The sequence below is a fragment of the Candoia aspera genome, chromosome 2 (assembly GCF_035149785.1).
Source record: "Candoia aspera isolate rCanAsp1 chromosome 2, rCanAsp1.hap2, whole genome shotgun sequence".
Taxonomy (NCBI): domain Eukaryota; kingdom Metazoa; phylum Chordata; class Lepidosauria; order Squamata; family Boidae; genus Candoia; species Candoia aspera.
In genome coordinates, this window is record NC_086154.1 from 137,708,287 (window position 1) to 137,725,201 (window position 16,915).

Consider the following 16,915-nt stretch of genomic DNA (forward strand, 5'->3'; position numbering starts at 1 on the left):
GTTCTCAGGACATGACTGTGCCATGGGTATGTGGAAGCTGGGACAGAGCCTAGAAGAAGGGGTATTCACATTTTATTTCATGCAGTTGAGTTGTGTTTGTTTTCAACCACACATCTCAAAATCTGTCAGAATTGTCACCGTGATGTTTTTAAAAATGTATATTTCAACAACAAAAACATTTTGATTATAACCAGTCTGTTTTATTTGTCCTCCCTCCCTCGCTCCCTCCCTCAGTATATCAATAAACCAGCCAACCAACCTTAAGTATAATCTGACCAAGGAATTTTGCAGTTTTTTAAAATTGGCCAATTGGCATATTTTAGCAGCTTTTATTAACATAATATTCAAATAATAGTTTCAAGGAACTTTCTTCCTTTTTCTCTGATGTCCTGTGGAATGATCATGGGATGCATGTCACAAGATCATTCAGGAAGTACCTGAACCAAAGGAAGAAGGCTGTCTGCAACAGTGCAGCACCTGGCTTCAAAAACATTGTTTTAAAAGAAAAGCTGGCTCAAGGGTCCTTTGCCCCCTCATGTATTAAAAGAAAAGAAATGCAATTCCTGGACCTGTCAAGGTTGAGCCACTTTCAGTAAAGCCTGAATGATGCTGGAATCCTGCTGATAAGTTGGGAATAGCACTGAACATTTCTAGTAGGAAACGAATGGGATGATCCAAGATAAGGAAAGCTCATAATGTTTTGGACTGAAAATATTTTGCACACTTTTATAGAGGGGTCCTGATGCTACCAATTTAGACACTGAACAACATTTCTGTTTTTCTTCCCTTTATAGAAGTTCTGGGTTGAGAGAGAAAACATGGAAATAATGGTGGTCAAACATGGACTGGTTCCAGTTAGACGATGACAATACCTGGACTGTCCTTAATGTTCAATGAATGAAAGATGTTGTTTCAAAAGCCTCATCTGGGAGCACAATTTCATCACACTTATTACATATTTTGAAGTCTCTGTGTTTATGGCTTGGGATTAGAAAAAAAAAGTGGGGGACACAAAGGAGATGATTTCCACTTCCCCCATTCTCCAGACTTGGGTACTAGAGACCGAGTGGATTGTCCCTTGGGAGGGACTGGACATAACCTGCCTATATCTTTTTCTGCAGGCATTTCATAGTATTTCCTGATGTGTGTGACTGTGTGTATACATATGTACATGATACACACACCTTATACATCTGTCAAAAACACTTGAATAAATGGGTGTCTGAGAGGTATGTTCTCAAGTGCCTGAGAGTCATTAACTGTGTTGCAAATCCCTCATGAGAATTTTCCAGCTCAAAACCTCCTTGCTCACCCTTAGCATAATGATCATGATGTAAAAAAACTAATTATATTTTATTTGCCCATCAAAAGAAAATATGACTTGCCCTGGGCAAGCAAGGAAGAACAACAGAAAAATTGGGTGGTGTGCCGAGCTTTGCATAAACTATTTGAATGTTTTATCTCTTCAGGGTGGGTTTTCTAGCAAAAACTCTTCAATCTGAATCACGCTGGAAGTGGCCCCCTGAAAGCAGCAGCAGCAACAACCTTATTTGATCTGGCACCATCCAGTTGTATTGGGACTCTAAGCCACCCAGATTGCCAACCTGGCATGGACACTAACCATACTGCCTGGGAATTCTGGGAGTTGTAGTTCCATTTGGAAAACCACTGATAATTGAAAGCTGGTTAAGATTAACACCAGGATTAACATCAGATGAACAATCAAGCAGTACACAATACCCTAATCAAGGAACTATCAAGGAGAGAACAACAACGCCCCCCCCCCTCCCAACACTGTCAGGGCAAGCTACTGTATATAAACAGAGAGCAAACCCCACTCCCTTCTCTCACTGAAGATGTTGCCTAGTTGGGCAACAAAACATCTGCAAGCAAGTGACCAACCTCAGAGAGCACCAAGGACTCCACAGTTCAACCCTGAGCTACCAAATTCTCTTCAATTGAAAGCTGGTCTAGGCATATCATGACAGTATCCTGGGCTAGACAACATTGCTGGTGTATGACCATAGCTCAAAGGATGCATATGTCACACACTCCCTATTCATTTTGCCATCCTTACAGTGCCTCTAGATCATGCTCCTGGTTCAGGTTCTTGAAAATACAATTAAAATGTTGGCTGTGCCCAAGCTGATGACATCACTACATTACATTACTAGCTACTTCCCTTGCAAGCCTCAGGAGCCAGTCAAATACAAATACACCGCTCAGCTGCCAAGATGTTGTCCTTCCTTGCTTTGGTCCCCTTACATCCTTAACGTGGTCCTTCTTGGGACGGGGAGAGGGGCTGATTTGGAATGTTGAGAGCATGGCGTAGATGCTCTCACAAAAAGTACAGTGGGTAAAGCCAGTCACCAAGCAGACAATGAAGTCAAACTGGTTGCTGCTCACTGCCTCCTCTGCCCTCCTTTCCTCCCGCAAAGTATTTTTGCATTTGGTGAGTTGAAGCCCTCACAGAGTTTCTCTACCCTGGTTGTCCCATTTGTGCCTGGGAAAAGCCAAGGCTTCTAATACTCAGCTATGTTTCTGCTTGAATCAGATTCTTTTTGCTATATCTGTCTGCACCCCTGGGGTCCAACAACGGGCTACCTACTTGCTGTTTTCTCTCTAAGCAGAGCATGGCAGTAATACTACCGCATAGCTACTCTCTGTAGGATGTTGATTTCTATTGTTCTTCTGGTGAAACTTTCATGCCAATTAAGCCACTCAGTTTCCAGAGTGGATTAGTCAACTGGTGTGCAGATATCAATAATCCTATAAATTGGGAGTGAGGAGGAGTATAATCAGCTATGCATTTCAGTTTAGCCACTTTTAGATCTTTAAAAATGTTGTTTATTGATAACTGTCTACCTAGCTATCTACCAACCTTGCATTCAATGTGGTTTTATAGTCCAGTAATTGCCATTGAGAATGTTTATAAATAGGGCTAAGTAAAAATGGACGCATAAATAATGGTTCTATAGTAAAAGCATGATTTAATCAAAACCAAATTATATTCACTGCCTCAGCATTCTTCCGCCATTATCTCTAGATAGAAAATGAAGGCTGCAGTCCTATGCACAACTCCATTAGGCAGCACACAGGAACTGACTTCTGAATAAATTTGCATTGGCTTGTGCTGTGAGGCTACAATTCTGTGCATACATATTAATCCCCTTAGAATAAAGTGGAGCTTCTGATGAAAGCACCTTGTGTTGAGCTACATAATCTGTTTAAACTAATGTTTAACCAAATGCAATAGGGTAGCTGTGTGGGCAAAGTGTCTTGGAGGAAATTGCTGGCTCCTACACTCCTTCTCTCAGAGCTAACAATGGAATACCCTGAGGTTTCAGAAAGCACTGGAATATTTAATCCTAAATTATTATTGCCCTTCATAAATGATGTTGTTTTATTGAATTGCAAGGGATGGAACTGTAGGGTATAAAATTGATAAATGAATGAGATCCCTAGAAGAGGCTTGTTATTCAATCACGCTTACCAGAAGCCATCTATCTGGCAGCCAGAGGCAAGTAAAATATTCCCCCAAGCAATCAAGTTAGGAAGATTTTGAAAACAAAGAGCCATGTTTAAACAAGTCACTCTTTGTGAGCTTGGATCTAAAGTGCAAATCAGAATTTAGTTATCAACCAGGTTGCATCCTTCCAGTGGGCATCTGAGTGGGGAAGGGTAGAAAAGTCAAAATGGCAGGCCAACTGTGTGATTGGAACCCCACCCCTTTTTTAGGTGTCTGCATTGTGAGTTATACAAGTTTAAAAGGGGAGGAGCTTCAATTGTACCATCGCACCCACCATCTTGACCATGGATGCCACTGGTACTTCACAAAGGTTCTCCTATAATTCTAGGTTTAAAGCAATATTATAGAGCAGTGTATTTTAAAGGTAAAAAAACATTTATGATGCTATCTTCATCCAGTGGCACATGTTGAGACCAATTCAGCAGCCTGCTAGAACCACTGAAATGGAGCAGAGCTTAGAACACAGCTTAGAAGCTGGCACAGAAAAAGAAAATTATCTTAGATAGCTTCAGTGAGCATGCCAGAGAAACACAGGTTATTGCTCTTACACATTCAGCCCTCCCAAGCATAAAGAATCACACACGTAGACATATTAGGTTAAGAAGTAAAAAGAAGCTGACTGACTTTATTCTTTGTTGTTCTGTAACATCCATCTTGGTGGAAAAGATGAAGTTCCTTTGTTCTTCTTTTTCTTTCTAATTACATAGTTTGCCCTAAACTCTCAGCCCTACAGCTGCCAAGAGGTGTGTGAAAGAAAGGGGCAGAATCCCTCATCAAGGCCCAAGCACATGGCCCTGATGAAGAGAGCAGCATCCATGCTGCCTCTCCCTGGTTGGAGAAGGGGAAAAGAGAGAGAAAGAGGAAATGGGAGTAGCAACAAACAGCTTCCTCAGAGTTGCATTGTGGGGCAACTTAATTTACACGTTAATAGGCATGCTGAATTTGCCAAAACTTCCAAGCCATGTGACAATGCTCTTCCTACTTTGGAGGAGGGAATTTGAATTTCCAGATGCCCTCTCCTGTCCCCTGGTTGGGTCCTAAGACTATGTACAGTATTTCCAAGTTCAGGAAACTGTAGCCCCTGAAAGCCCTAAAAGAGTTGAAGAACCCTGCCCTCTGCTAGTGCCTAAAATGTGGGAGATGTTTAGACTAGTTCTAAAGTTGGTCTCAGTTTCTTCTTGTTGGGAAAGGGGGAAATATTCTCATGCCCTCTCTAGGAGAAGGAAGAAAAGATGCCCTCTCCATGTAGAACCACCCTCCCAGATTCTGGAGAGGTTATCTGTCTCCCTGCGAGACAGGTAACCTATCTATCTAGAGAGGTGAGATCAGTGGAGTTATTTCAGTGATTGAGGTGGCTACTAAATTGATTAAATAATTAAATACATGAATTCAAGCAAAGCTTTATGGCTTATCTGGTCACTTGAACCCAACATGGCTCTCATTTTGGGTTTCTGGAAATTGGGACTTGTCTTCAAAGTTTGTTTTATATGATATGTTATGGTTTCTGGAAACCAAAGTTTTAACCAGTAAAATTTGGTTTAATTGTTGAACTTGACAGGGAAGGTAGGGAGGGGAGGCTGGCAGACTAGTAGCCTGTGCACAGTTGGTAACTGAGCCTTTTAGTTTAGCCTATTGTATTAATACAGTCACCGGGTAATCACCAGCTTAACAATAGCCACCTTCCTCCTAAGGCATCTGATGTAAGGGCACAGTGTGAAGTGTGGGTGCATGTGTGAGTTCCTTGGAGGAAAACAGAACAAAAATGCATCTCATTACCATTCAAATTAATCCTAATTAGACAAGCACGTATCACTATAGTGATTTATGACAGTGTGACAGAATTTAGGGTTTCTGAAGAGAGCTTTTGGTGAAGGACATTAGCGTGTAATGCTTGTCCCATCTGGCTGTCCCTGTCTTCTTCTCTGATTTCCTGTTGCTTTTCTGACACTGGGGCACCACTCCTGGTGCGCGCTTAAGTCATTAAAAAGAAAGAGAGATGGCACAAGAACAGATAACACCAAGTCAGAAGCTCACCAGGTATGGTTTCCCCAGCGGCCCTGACAGTGTGGAAGCTGGAAGATAAATTGAAAAGGAGGGCAATGAGAGAAGGTGGGGACAGAGAGGGTTGGTGTGTGTGTGTGTGTTTGTGTGTGTACCAGTGTTTCTCAACCTTGGCAACTTTAAGATGTGTGGACTTCAACTCCCAGAATTCCCCAGCCACCATATGCTGGCTAGGGAATTCTGGGAGTTGAAGTCCACACATCTTAAAGTTACCAAGGTTGAGAAATACTGGTGTGAAGACAAAACGCAAGTACACCCTTGTTCTATGTAACTGTTCTGTTCCAAATTCACATTTTGTAAAGTGAAGGGAAACGTACTCAGCTATACGTGCATCCTTAATAAAGAAAGCTCAGATATGAGCCAAGCTGTATGCATGTGTGTGCGTCTATGATGATCCACTTGTCAGCTGCATTAGCTTCTCAAATTTCAATTTAGGGTGACAACCTGGATGATGCTGGTCTTGCTAGTATCTCTCTTTTTGTTCAATTGGTGGCCATGGAAGATGGCCAGGGCTGGAATCACCTGAACCATTGGCTGTTATAGAACATTCATGCCCAGGCACTGTCATCATTTAGGGATTGTAATGGGGAGAAATTCTTGCTTAATGTGTGTGCCTTCAAGGCCCAAAGTCACCCACCTGGTTTCGTGCCTAAGGCAGGACTAGAACTCACGGTCTCCTGGTTTCTAGCCTGGCACCTTTACATCTACATGAAACTGCAAGCTACCTAATTTTCACTTCCTTTCTGCTCTTTGGCTGGCCTATCTGTTGGAGAGCTCTGACATCAGAATCCTGCAACTGGTCATACAGTTGCTTTGCCAGTTTCTGAAGACCATCTTTCTCTGATCTAAAATCTGTAAATAAAAAGTAAGCCTGAAAGAGAAACACCAATTATTATATTTTAAAATTAAACCATAGTGAGGAAATTTTGGTTTTTAGAAGCTACCTTAGAAATCAACATACCAAAGAATGCCACTAAGGGGAATTTCCTTTCTAAATTGATTTTTGAACAATTTATATTAACAACTGTATAAATTAGAGAAAGATGTGTATCAGTTCTAAGTCCATATAGTGATTTACCCCTGATTTAACAGATCATTTATGGGAAGGGCTATCCATTACATTAAACTGTCTGTTAAAACAGAATGTATATAATTTACATCTATTTACATAAATATATAATCCCACACATTTCATAAATTGACAGAATGATACCTGTGACTCAGGAGTTGGGCTATTTCTTAACAAGGGTCTAGAACTGTTTTAAAAGAATGCTAAGCTTGTATCCAAAATAGCCCAGCTGACATGCTGCAGGCATGAAGAAGCAGCACCAGGTGAAGAGGGATCTCTTTCAAATGAGCACTAAACCCATGGATATAAGAAACCCATGTACGTAGGCCCTGACCAGCACTTTAGAAGGTGCTGGTTGGTGGTCGGTAGGAGCTTGGCAGATGCCAGCTTCAGACCACATCATCAACCACACAGACACTGTCAACACAGTATTACATTGTGCCTACAGATGCTAGCTGATCATCAGTAAGATTCAGCTGGTATCTCTGCCCACTTGTCTACAAGAAATGAGGAAGGATATGAGATCTTGTCTTTGCCTCAGGCAGCAAAACATTTCAGGCCAGTCCTGATGATTATATACATGTTATTTTTAAATAAAACCAGAAGAAGCTTGAGAGATCTGATTATCTATTCCCATAGTGATACTAGAATCAGCCAAGCTAGACACTGTCTTGTTAATTAATTCAGTCTTGAAACTACCTGAGTCTTTCGGGTGCTTTTATCACCACCACTGTTTTAGTGAAGGCTTCTGTTAGCAATGTTCTTATTGTGGTATGTATATCCTTCCTTCCTTCCTTCCTCTCACTATATAACAAATACATTTATAACATTTCATTCAACTAGTGCAATTTATGTAATTCACAAAAACATACCCTATAATAAATGTTAGTCTTTAAGGTGCCCCAGGACAAACATTCTGTTTTTAAATGATGGAGTAACATGTCCATCCCTCTGGAAATTGCTTTAAATGAGAAAGGTATTCTTAGAGCATCAGGGTTATCATTCTTTGCTTTATTGATTTGCACCATTTTTCTCCTGAACTGGCAATTGTAAGCACCACAGGTTGTCAGGGCACTGATGCCTATACCACATTTTTTCCTACCTCCTTTTGATAACTTTCCTTTCATTAAGATGATGAAATAGCTCTTCCAGTTTATTTCAGAGGGGAAATCCATTTGAAGATTGTTGCCTGAGGCTGCTGTAGTACAAAATTATCCTTGGGAGCATTATGAGGTTCCCATGTTCCTTCTTAATGAATAGATTACCTCTGACAACTGATTTTCTTGTGGGGGGGGTGAATAACTTGGGGACTGTTGAGATCTTTAGGGTTGCAGCTCAGGCCCTAAGACGCTTTTTCAAATAATCTTCCATCACCTTTTCCCTTTGGATTAAAAATAGCAGGTTAGAGGGAAGAACCTTCCATTGCTGCTCCCAGAAGCTATATCTTTGGGGAGGGGAGAAGAACACAAAGGAGAGAGGGGGAGAAACAGAGAGAGTGCGTGCATGTGCAAAAGAAAGGATGGTTCACAGACACTCTAAGATGTGTTGTTCCAAGATTTGTTCTAGATTCAGCCAAGTTAGCCTTAATATTGTTACCAAATTCTGCCTTTATAATGCTGGTAACATAATAGTCAACCATACATCTTGATCTTCAGCAAAGGATCGTTACCTTGTCATGGTGCTGGAGCTTGAGCACCTCAATGATGCCATGAGCTAAACTGTGAAGGGCCACCCAAGATGGGAAGGTCATGACAGAGAGGTCATGACAGAGAGGTCAGACTAAATGCGATCCCTGGGGAAGGTAATGGCAACCCACCCCAGTATTCTTACCGTGAAAACTAAATGGATCAGTACAACCAGAGATATGTCGGTATACCATCGGAAGATGAGACCCCCAGGTTGGAAGATGGTCAAAATGCTACTGGGGAGGAACAGAGGATGAGTTCAACTAGCCCCAGACGTGATGACGCAGCTAGCTCAAAGCCAAAAGGACAGCTAGCGGCTGACGGTGCTGGTGGTGAACGGCGAATCCAATGTTCTAAGGATCAACACACCATTGGAACCTGGAATGTAAGATCTATTAGTCAGGGCAAATTGGATGTGGTTATTGGTGAGATGTCAAGATTAAAGATAGACATTTTGGGCGTCAGTGAACTGAAATGGACTGGAATGGGCCACTTCACATCAGATGACCACCAGATCTACTACTGTGGACAAGAGGACCACAGAAGAAATGGAGTAGCCTTCATAATTAATAGTAAAGTGGCTAAAGCAGTGCTTGGATACAATCCAAAAATGATAGAATGATCTCAATTCGAATTCAGGGCAAGCCATCTAACATCACAGTGATCCAAATATACGCCCCAACCACAGATGCTGAAGAAGCTGAAGTAGAGCACTTCTATGAGGATCTGCAGCACCTACTGGACAACACGCCTAAAAGAGATGTTATTTTCATCACGGGAGACTGGAATGCTAAGGTGGGCAGTCAGATGACACCTGGAATTACAGGTAAGCATCGCCTGGGAGAACAAAATGAAGCAGGACATAGGCTGATAGAATTTTGCCAAGACAATTCACTCTGCATAACAAACACTCTCTTCCAACAACCTAAGAAACGGCTTTATACATGGACTTCACCAGATGGACAACACCGAAATCAGATTGACTACATCCTTTGCAGCCAAAGGTGGTGGACATCTATACAGTTGGTAAAAACAAGACCTGGAGCTGACTGTAGTTCAGTTCATGAACTTCTTCTTGCACAATTTAGGATCAGACTAAAGAGATTAGGGAAGACCCACGGATCAGCTAGATATGAGCTCACTAATATTCCTAAGGAATATGCAGTGGAGGTGAAGAATCGATTTAAGGGACTGGACTTAGTAGATAGGGTCCTGGAAGAACTCTGGACAGAAGTTCGCAACATTGTTCAGGAGGTGACAACAAAATACATCCCAAAGAAAGAAAAAACCAAGAAGGCAAAATGGCTGTCTGCTAAGACACTAGAAGTAGCCCAAGAAAGAAGGAAAGCAAAAGGCAACCGCGATAGGGGGAGATATGCCCAATTAAATGCAAAATTCCAGAGGTTAGCTAGAAGAGATAAGGAATTATTTTTAAACAAGCAATGAATGGAAGTGGAAGAAGACAATAGAATAGGAAGGACAAGAGACCTCTTCCAGAAAATTAGAAACATTGGAAGTAAATTCCAGGCCAAAATGAGTATGATCAAAAACAAAGATGGCAAGGACCTAACAGAAGAAGAAGAGATCAAGAAAAGGTGGCAAGAATATACAGAAGACCTGTATAGGAAGGATAACAATATCGGGGATAGCTTTGACGGTGTGGTCAGTGAGCTAGAGCCAGACATCCTGAAGAGTGAGGTTGAATGGGCCTTAAGAAGCATTGCTAATAACAAGGCAGCAGGAGATGACGGCATCCCAGCTGAACTGTTCAAAATCTTGCAAGATGATGCTGTCAAGGTAATGCATGCTATATGCCAGCAAATTTGGAAAACACAAGAATGGCCATCAGATTGGAAAAAATCAACTTATATCGCCATACCAAAAAAATGGAACACTAAAGAATGTTCAAACTATCGAACAGTGGCACTCATTTCACATGCCAGTAAGGTAATGCTCAAGATCCTGCAAGGTAGACTTCAGCAATTTATGGAGCGAGAATTGCCAGATGTACAAGCTGGGTTTAGAAAAGGCAGAGGAACTAGGGACCAAATTGCCAATATCCACTGGATAATGGAAAAAGCCAGGGAGTTTCAGAAAAACATCTATTTCTGTTTTATTGACTATTCTAAAGCCTTTGACTGTGTGGACCATAACCTATTGTGGCAAGTTCTTAGCGGTATGGGGATACCAAGTCATCTTGTCTGCCTCCTGAAGAATCTGTAAAACGAGCAAGTAGCAACAGTAAGAACAGACCACGGAACAACGGACTGGTTTAAGATTGGGAAAGGAGTACGGCAGGGCTGTATATTCTCACCCTACCTATTCAACTTGTATGCAGAACACATCATGCGACATGCTGGGCTTGAGGAATCCAAGGCTGGAGTTAAAACCGCTGGAGGAAACATTAACAGTCTCAGATATGCAGATGATACCACTTTGACGGCTGAAAGCGAAGAGGAACTGAGGAGCCTTATGATGAAGGTGAAAGAAGAAAGTGCAAAAGCTGGCTTGCAGCTAAACCTCAAAAAAACCAAATTATGGCAACCAGCTTGATTGATAACTGGCAAATAGAGGGAGAAAATTTAGAAGCAGTGAAAGACTTTGTATTTCTAGGTGCGAAGATGACTGCAGATGCTGACTGCAGCCAGGAAATCAGAAGACGCTTAATCCTTGGGAGAAGAGCAATGACAAATCTCGATAAAATAGTTAAGAGCAGAGACATCACACTGACAACAAAGGCCCGCATAGTTAAAGCAATGGTGTTCCCCGTAGTAACATATGGCTGCGAGAGCTGGACCATAAGGAAGGCTGAGCGAAGGAAGATCGATGCTTTTGAACTGTGGTGTTGGAGGAAAATTCTGAGAGTGCCTTGGACTGCAAGAAGATCCAACCAGTCCATCCTCCAGGAAATAAAGCCAGACTGCTCACTTGAGGGAACGATATTAAAGGCAAAACTGAAATACTTTGGCCACACAATGAGAAGACAGGACACCCTGGAGAAGATGCTGATGATAGGGAGAGAGGAGGGCAAAAGGAAGAGGGGCCAACCAAGGGCAAGGTGGATAGATGATATTCTAGAGGTGACGGACTCGTCCCTGGGGGAGCTGGGGGTGTTGACGACCGACAGGAAGCTCTGGCGTGGGCTGGTCCATGAAGTCACGAAGAGTCGGAAGCGACTAAACAAATAAACAACAAAAATACATCTTGATAAGCCCTTGTTCTTGTTGTGCATTGTGGTTTGCTTTGGTTCATTAATTCCAAAATCCAGTAGCCAGGTGAGCTCTTGATATGCTTGAGCTGCAGATATGCATTTCACTTCAGTAGAGGAGTGGCAGCTAATCTCTTTCTCCATAATAGAACAGAGTGCTACTAGCAGACTTTTACCGTTCTCTGTCTTTGGCCCAGTTCGCACCTTTATAGACCATTAAGCATGGCCCAGATATTCTAAAAGCCTCTGAGGTACCTGCAATTCTAGGTTCCGTAAGAAACAGAGGAAACATACAATTCACTTTCACAAGGACTAAAACGTAAAATTGAGAGCCAGTTTGGTGTAGTGGTTAAGGCACCAGACTAGAAAGCAGGAGACCGTAAGTAAGGAGACCAGGAGTTCTAGTCCTGCCTTACGCACAAAGCCAGCTGGGTCAGTCACCTTGAGCCAGTCACCTTCTCTCAGCCCTAGGAAGCAGGCAAGGGCAAACCACTTCCAAAAAAACTTGCCAAGAAAACTGCAGGGACTAGTCCAGGCAGTTGTCAGGAGTCAACACTGACTCAATGGATCTAAAAAAAGAAATTATTAATTATATATCTGAATTGTGGAATGAAGAATTAGAATATCCAATTTTGGAGAATCAATGGGTCCTCTATTAAGAAATATAAAATATATATCTTATGTTTTAAAAATGAAATTAATTCATTACAAAATATTACACTACATTACATTAATCAAATTTCTATGACTGTCAATCTGTCCAAGGAAACTCTGGATGGTGAACAGAAACAAATTACAAACCATTAAAAAACAAAACAAAACCTAAGCCGAGGCCCCTATAAAAAATGTCAGCGTCCCCATATAACCTACATACACACTCAATAAATTAACAGCTGGCCCCAGTGCCTGGGGGTAGCACAAGACTTCATGGCCTTCCAAAAGACCAGCAGAGTGGTGGCCATCTGTATATCTGGGGGGAGGCTGATCCATGGAGTAGTGACCATGACAGAGAAGGCATATTTTCTAGCACCCACTAGGTGACTCTGCTTCACCAAGGGGACACAGAGCACGCCCACTCTGCCAGAACTGGTGGGATGGGCAGAAACCACCAGGGATAGGTGGTCCCGCAAATAACCTGGCCCCACACCATGTAGGGCTTTAAATGTGACAATCGGCACCTTGAATTGCATCTGGAAGCCCATGGAGAGGCAATACAGCTCACCTGGCTGTGGTGTCACATAGGCATACCTCAGGGCACCCCAAACTGCACCTGCCACTGCATTCCAGAGTAGCTGAAGTTTCCAAATGCTCTTTAAGGACAGCCAGATGTGGAGTGTGTTGAAATAGGCTAACAGGAGTTGACTAAGGCATGATCTAGGAATGGTTGCAGCTGGCACAGCCACCAACTGCCACTTGAGTGAGAGCTGTGAGTCTTGGAAATCCCCCAGATTGTGCACCAAATCTGCCTGGAGGAGTGTAAATCCATGAAGAATTAATGGTGGAAAATCACTAGTTCCAGAAAACTCTAAAACTCACTTTTTGTGTTTATTAGACCCTTCAAAAATGGTTTAAAAGGGATTAGATTTTTTTATATTGGTGTTGTAAGAAATTTTAAGGTTCTTTAATTCTCATGATTTGCCCTTCTCTAGTTGGGTTGCAGTTAAACCTCAAAAAAACCCCCAAGATTATGGCAACCACCTTGACTGATAACTGGCAAATAGAGGCAGAAAACGTAGAGGCAGTGACAGACTTTGTATTTCTAGGCGCAAAGATTACTGCAGACACTGACTGCAGCCAGGAAATCAGAAGACGCTTAATCCTTGGGAGAAGAGCAATGACAAATCTCGATAAAATAGTCAAGAGCAGAGACCTCACACTGACAACAAAGGCCCGCATAGTCAAAGCAATGGTGTTCCCCGTAGTAACATATGGCTGTGAGAGCTGGACCATAAGGAAGGCTGAGCGAAGGAAGATCGATGCTTTGGAACTGATGGACTCAACCTTGGGGGAGCTGGGGGTGGCGACGACTGACAGGAAGCTCTGGCATGGGCTGGTCCATGAAGTCACAAAGAGTCAGAAGTGACTGAATGAATAAACAACAAAAAAGCTGTAGACTTGTTTTTGTTTCAAATTACTACCTATGTCAATACAATTTTGGAAAGAAATATTATAGCTAAGGATCTCAACATAATACTGAACTATAGTCCTAAAATATGGAATTGGTCATCTCATAAAATGCTTTGGCTCTATTGGGTCTGGGACTGTAATTTTACATAACTGGAAAGAAACTTACTCTCCTGATTTTAAGGAATGGATACAGGATATGAGTTTGTTACCTATTTTTGAAAAGTCTCTGTATTCATGACAAATGACACAATATGTTGTTATATGATCTAGATTAAATAACTAGCTTAAGTATTACATTAACTAAAATAATAAATATTCTTATTTATCATTTTATATGGATCTTTTTTCTGGTAGTTTTTTCTTCTTTTGGCACATTTAGTTTTTTTTTAATCACTATAATACATCTAGGTTTCTTTTCTTCACTGTATAGACACTGTTTAGCTTTATTCTCTGTTGGTGACACAGTTTATTTATTTATTTATTATTTCACTATACAAAAAAATTTTGAATACCTCTGAAGTCTTTTTTTTCCACTAAAATTAAAAATTTTTTCTAAAAAACTAAAAATCTTATAGGCTATTAAGCTAAAATTACTATTTACAAGTAACGTCTATTTGATATCTGCAATTCTCTCATTTATGATGAGAAATCATTTGTATCTTTAAATCTTGTATTACAGAGTATAACATGAAGGAAAGTTGAGAGGTCAGTCTTTTGCTAAAATAGTTCCCCCAACCTTTCTCTCATTTCCCATGCAGTTTCCTTATTTTCAATATCAATTAACAACTTATCACTTATAACTAGAAATCTCTGTCCCATGGCTTTCTTATTTATAAATCCCATCCCTCCTGTCTAAATTAAGTAGAATTGATAGTAGTTGATAATGTAGTTGATAATATAATTGATACTGCCCCTCTTCAGTCACATTAACAATAACAATTATGGAACAATTTTTAGAAAGTGTTTGGGGGCTTCATGTGGCCACAGAAGTTCAACATTTGCATTCCTGACTTACAAGACTTGCCTCTGAGTTTCATATAGGGTGCATAGGCATTCTTAGAAAATTAGAATGGTGGATGGTTGCAGCCCAGTTTTTGCCTGGAAGTATATCCATGTACATCAACAGCCAGTTTGGTGTAGTGGTTAAGGCACCACACTAGAAACCAGGAGACTGGGAGTTCTAGTCCTGCCTTAGGCATGAACTGTAATGGTATGTGAGAAAGACCTTGAGAAATGGGGGGAAGAGATGCTGCCTAGGGAGTAGTCAGATAAGAGACAACATAGCCCACAGCTGCATAATGGATCAAGAAAGAGGCTCAGAAGGGACCCTCCCTAATGTCTCAGGCTGTAAAGGAGATGGCAGGAGATTTGTACTTTCAGACTTGCAAGATTCTGTTAATGTAGCCTTATAATAAGGTAGAATTAGCTCATCTGGTTGTGTTTCCTGTCTGGTCTACCTGGGAAGGCTGACCTCTATCTTGCAAATCTGGAACAGATTCCAAAGAAAGGAGATGCTATGAGTACGGATGGTGAGCAGGAAGGGGCCCCTATCCAGGGGGGAAAACGCATGCATAGTTTAGAGGCTTTGAACTGTAATTCAAAGAAACCCAGAACAGACCCGCCTTGTGTTTTGGGGTTTATCTGTCTGGGTTTTCCCACGCTCCTTTAGTTTGGTAGGATTTTCTGTCTACTATAGCAGTTTAATAAACACTAGAGACATTCTCCACATCTCAGCATGTTCTTTGCTTAAGCCAGGACAGGAATTTCAGAAATGGCCTTCGATCCTCAAGAAACCCCACTATCTGCCAAGTATCTGGCATCAGCGTCATTGCAACACCAGCAGCAAGTGGATGCATAGATGACCAATTTGCAGAATGCCATGATACATTTAATGCAACAGCTGGGGCAGAATTTGCCTCAGCCTGTGGCAGTACAACAGATGGTGGCTGAGTCAATGCTTCTGTGTTCCCATGGGAGCTTGCAGGAAGAGTTAGGGAGGGTCCCTTCTGAGCCTCTTTCTCCTCCCATTATGCAGCTACGGGCTATGCCCTCTTATCTGACTGTTCCCTAGGCAGCATCTCTTTGCCCCGTTTCTCAAGGTCTTTCTCCAGGTCATACCATTACATGAAGCCAGCTGTGTGACCTTGGGCCAGTCACTCTTTCTCAGCTCCAGGAAGGAGATGAACACATATACATACACATCCATGTGCCCCCCCCCCCAGTAAGAAAAGCTAAGCTGAGATAATAGAAAGCACCCTTGAGGGCTAGAACACCAAAAAAGAACAATTACACAACTTTGCCTTCACACCTACCACGGTGCTTGCTTTGTGAATAAACAAGCTTCTCATGGCAGCCATTTTGTGAGTGTCCACAACAGGCTATCAAAATTTCAAAAATGCCCCCCCCCCCACTTTTTCTTATCCCAGTCATACATTACCTCACTCACTGAAGAACTTTGGGTTGCTCACTCTCTCTCAGCCCAACCTACTTTACAAGGATGTTACTTGGGGGATAAAATGAAGGGAGATCCCTTGAATTCCTAGCGAAAATGTGGGATATAAATCAAAATCATCATCATCAATAACATATTTCTCCCCTCCAAAGAAACATGGCCTAGAAAGAATTCAGCATGCTCAATAGCCATGAAATGGAGACTGAAAGTTGGAAAAGGACAATACCGTAGACTGGAAGGGGTCATTGAAACGCTTTTCTTCTGGGCAGAGTAGTGGGCTTACATTACAACACTCTGTTGGGCTTTAACTTGTAACTGATGCTATCTGTTGTCAGACTGATAGTAAAGAACCAGCTGGGCTAATCATGCCAGCCAATGATAAAGCATGATGGGAGCTGTAGTTCTACATCATACAAAAAGTCACAAGCGTGCATCCCAGTGTATCTTGACTGTGGCAGATCTCATAAGTTTGGGGGCAGGAGTTTTTTAAGAGTATACAGAGATGCCAGAGTTTGGACCTGGAACTCTCTTCCACAAAGCAGGTGAATTTTCACAGAACTGTGGCTGTTCCCTGGAATAAATCTGCAAGGTACTCTAACCCCATCCACTCATGCTCAGAATGTAGCAGCTATGGTGAGCCATACAGCGGGGCCTGGGTAATCTCATCTTTCCGAAGTGTGTAAAATGAGATAATCCCTCAAACAAATATTAATGTGAAAATAATGAGCTATGATAATCATGCAATGGTGTTAGCCAGATGGTTATTTTAAAAACTACCCCCCTC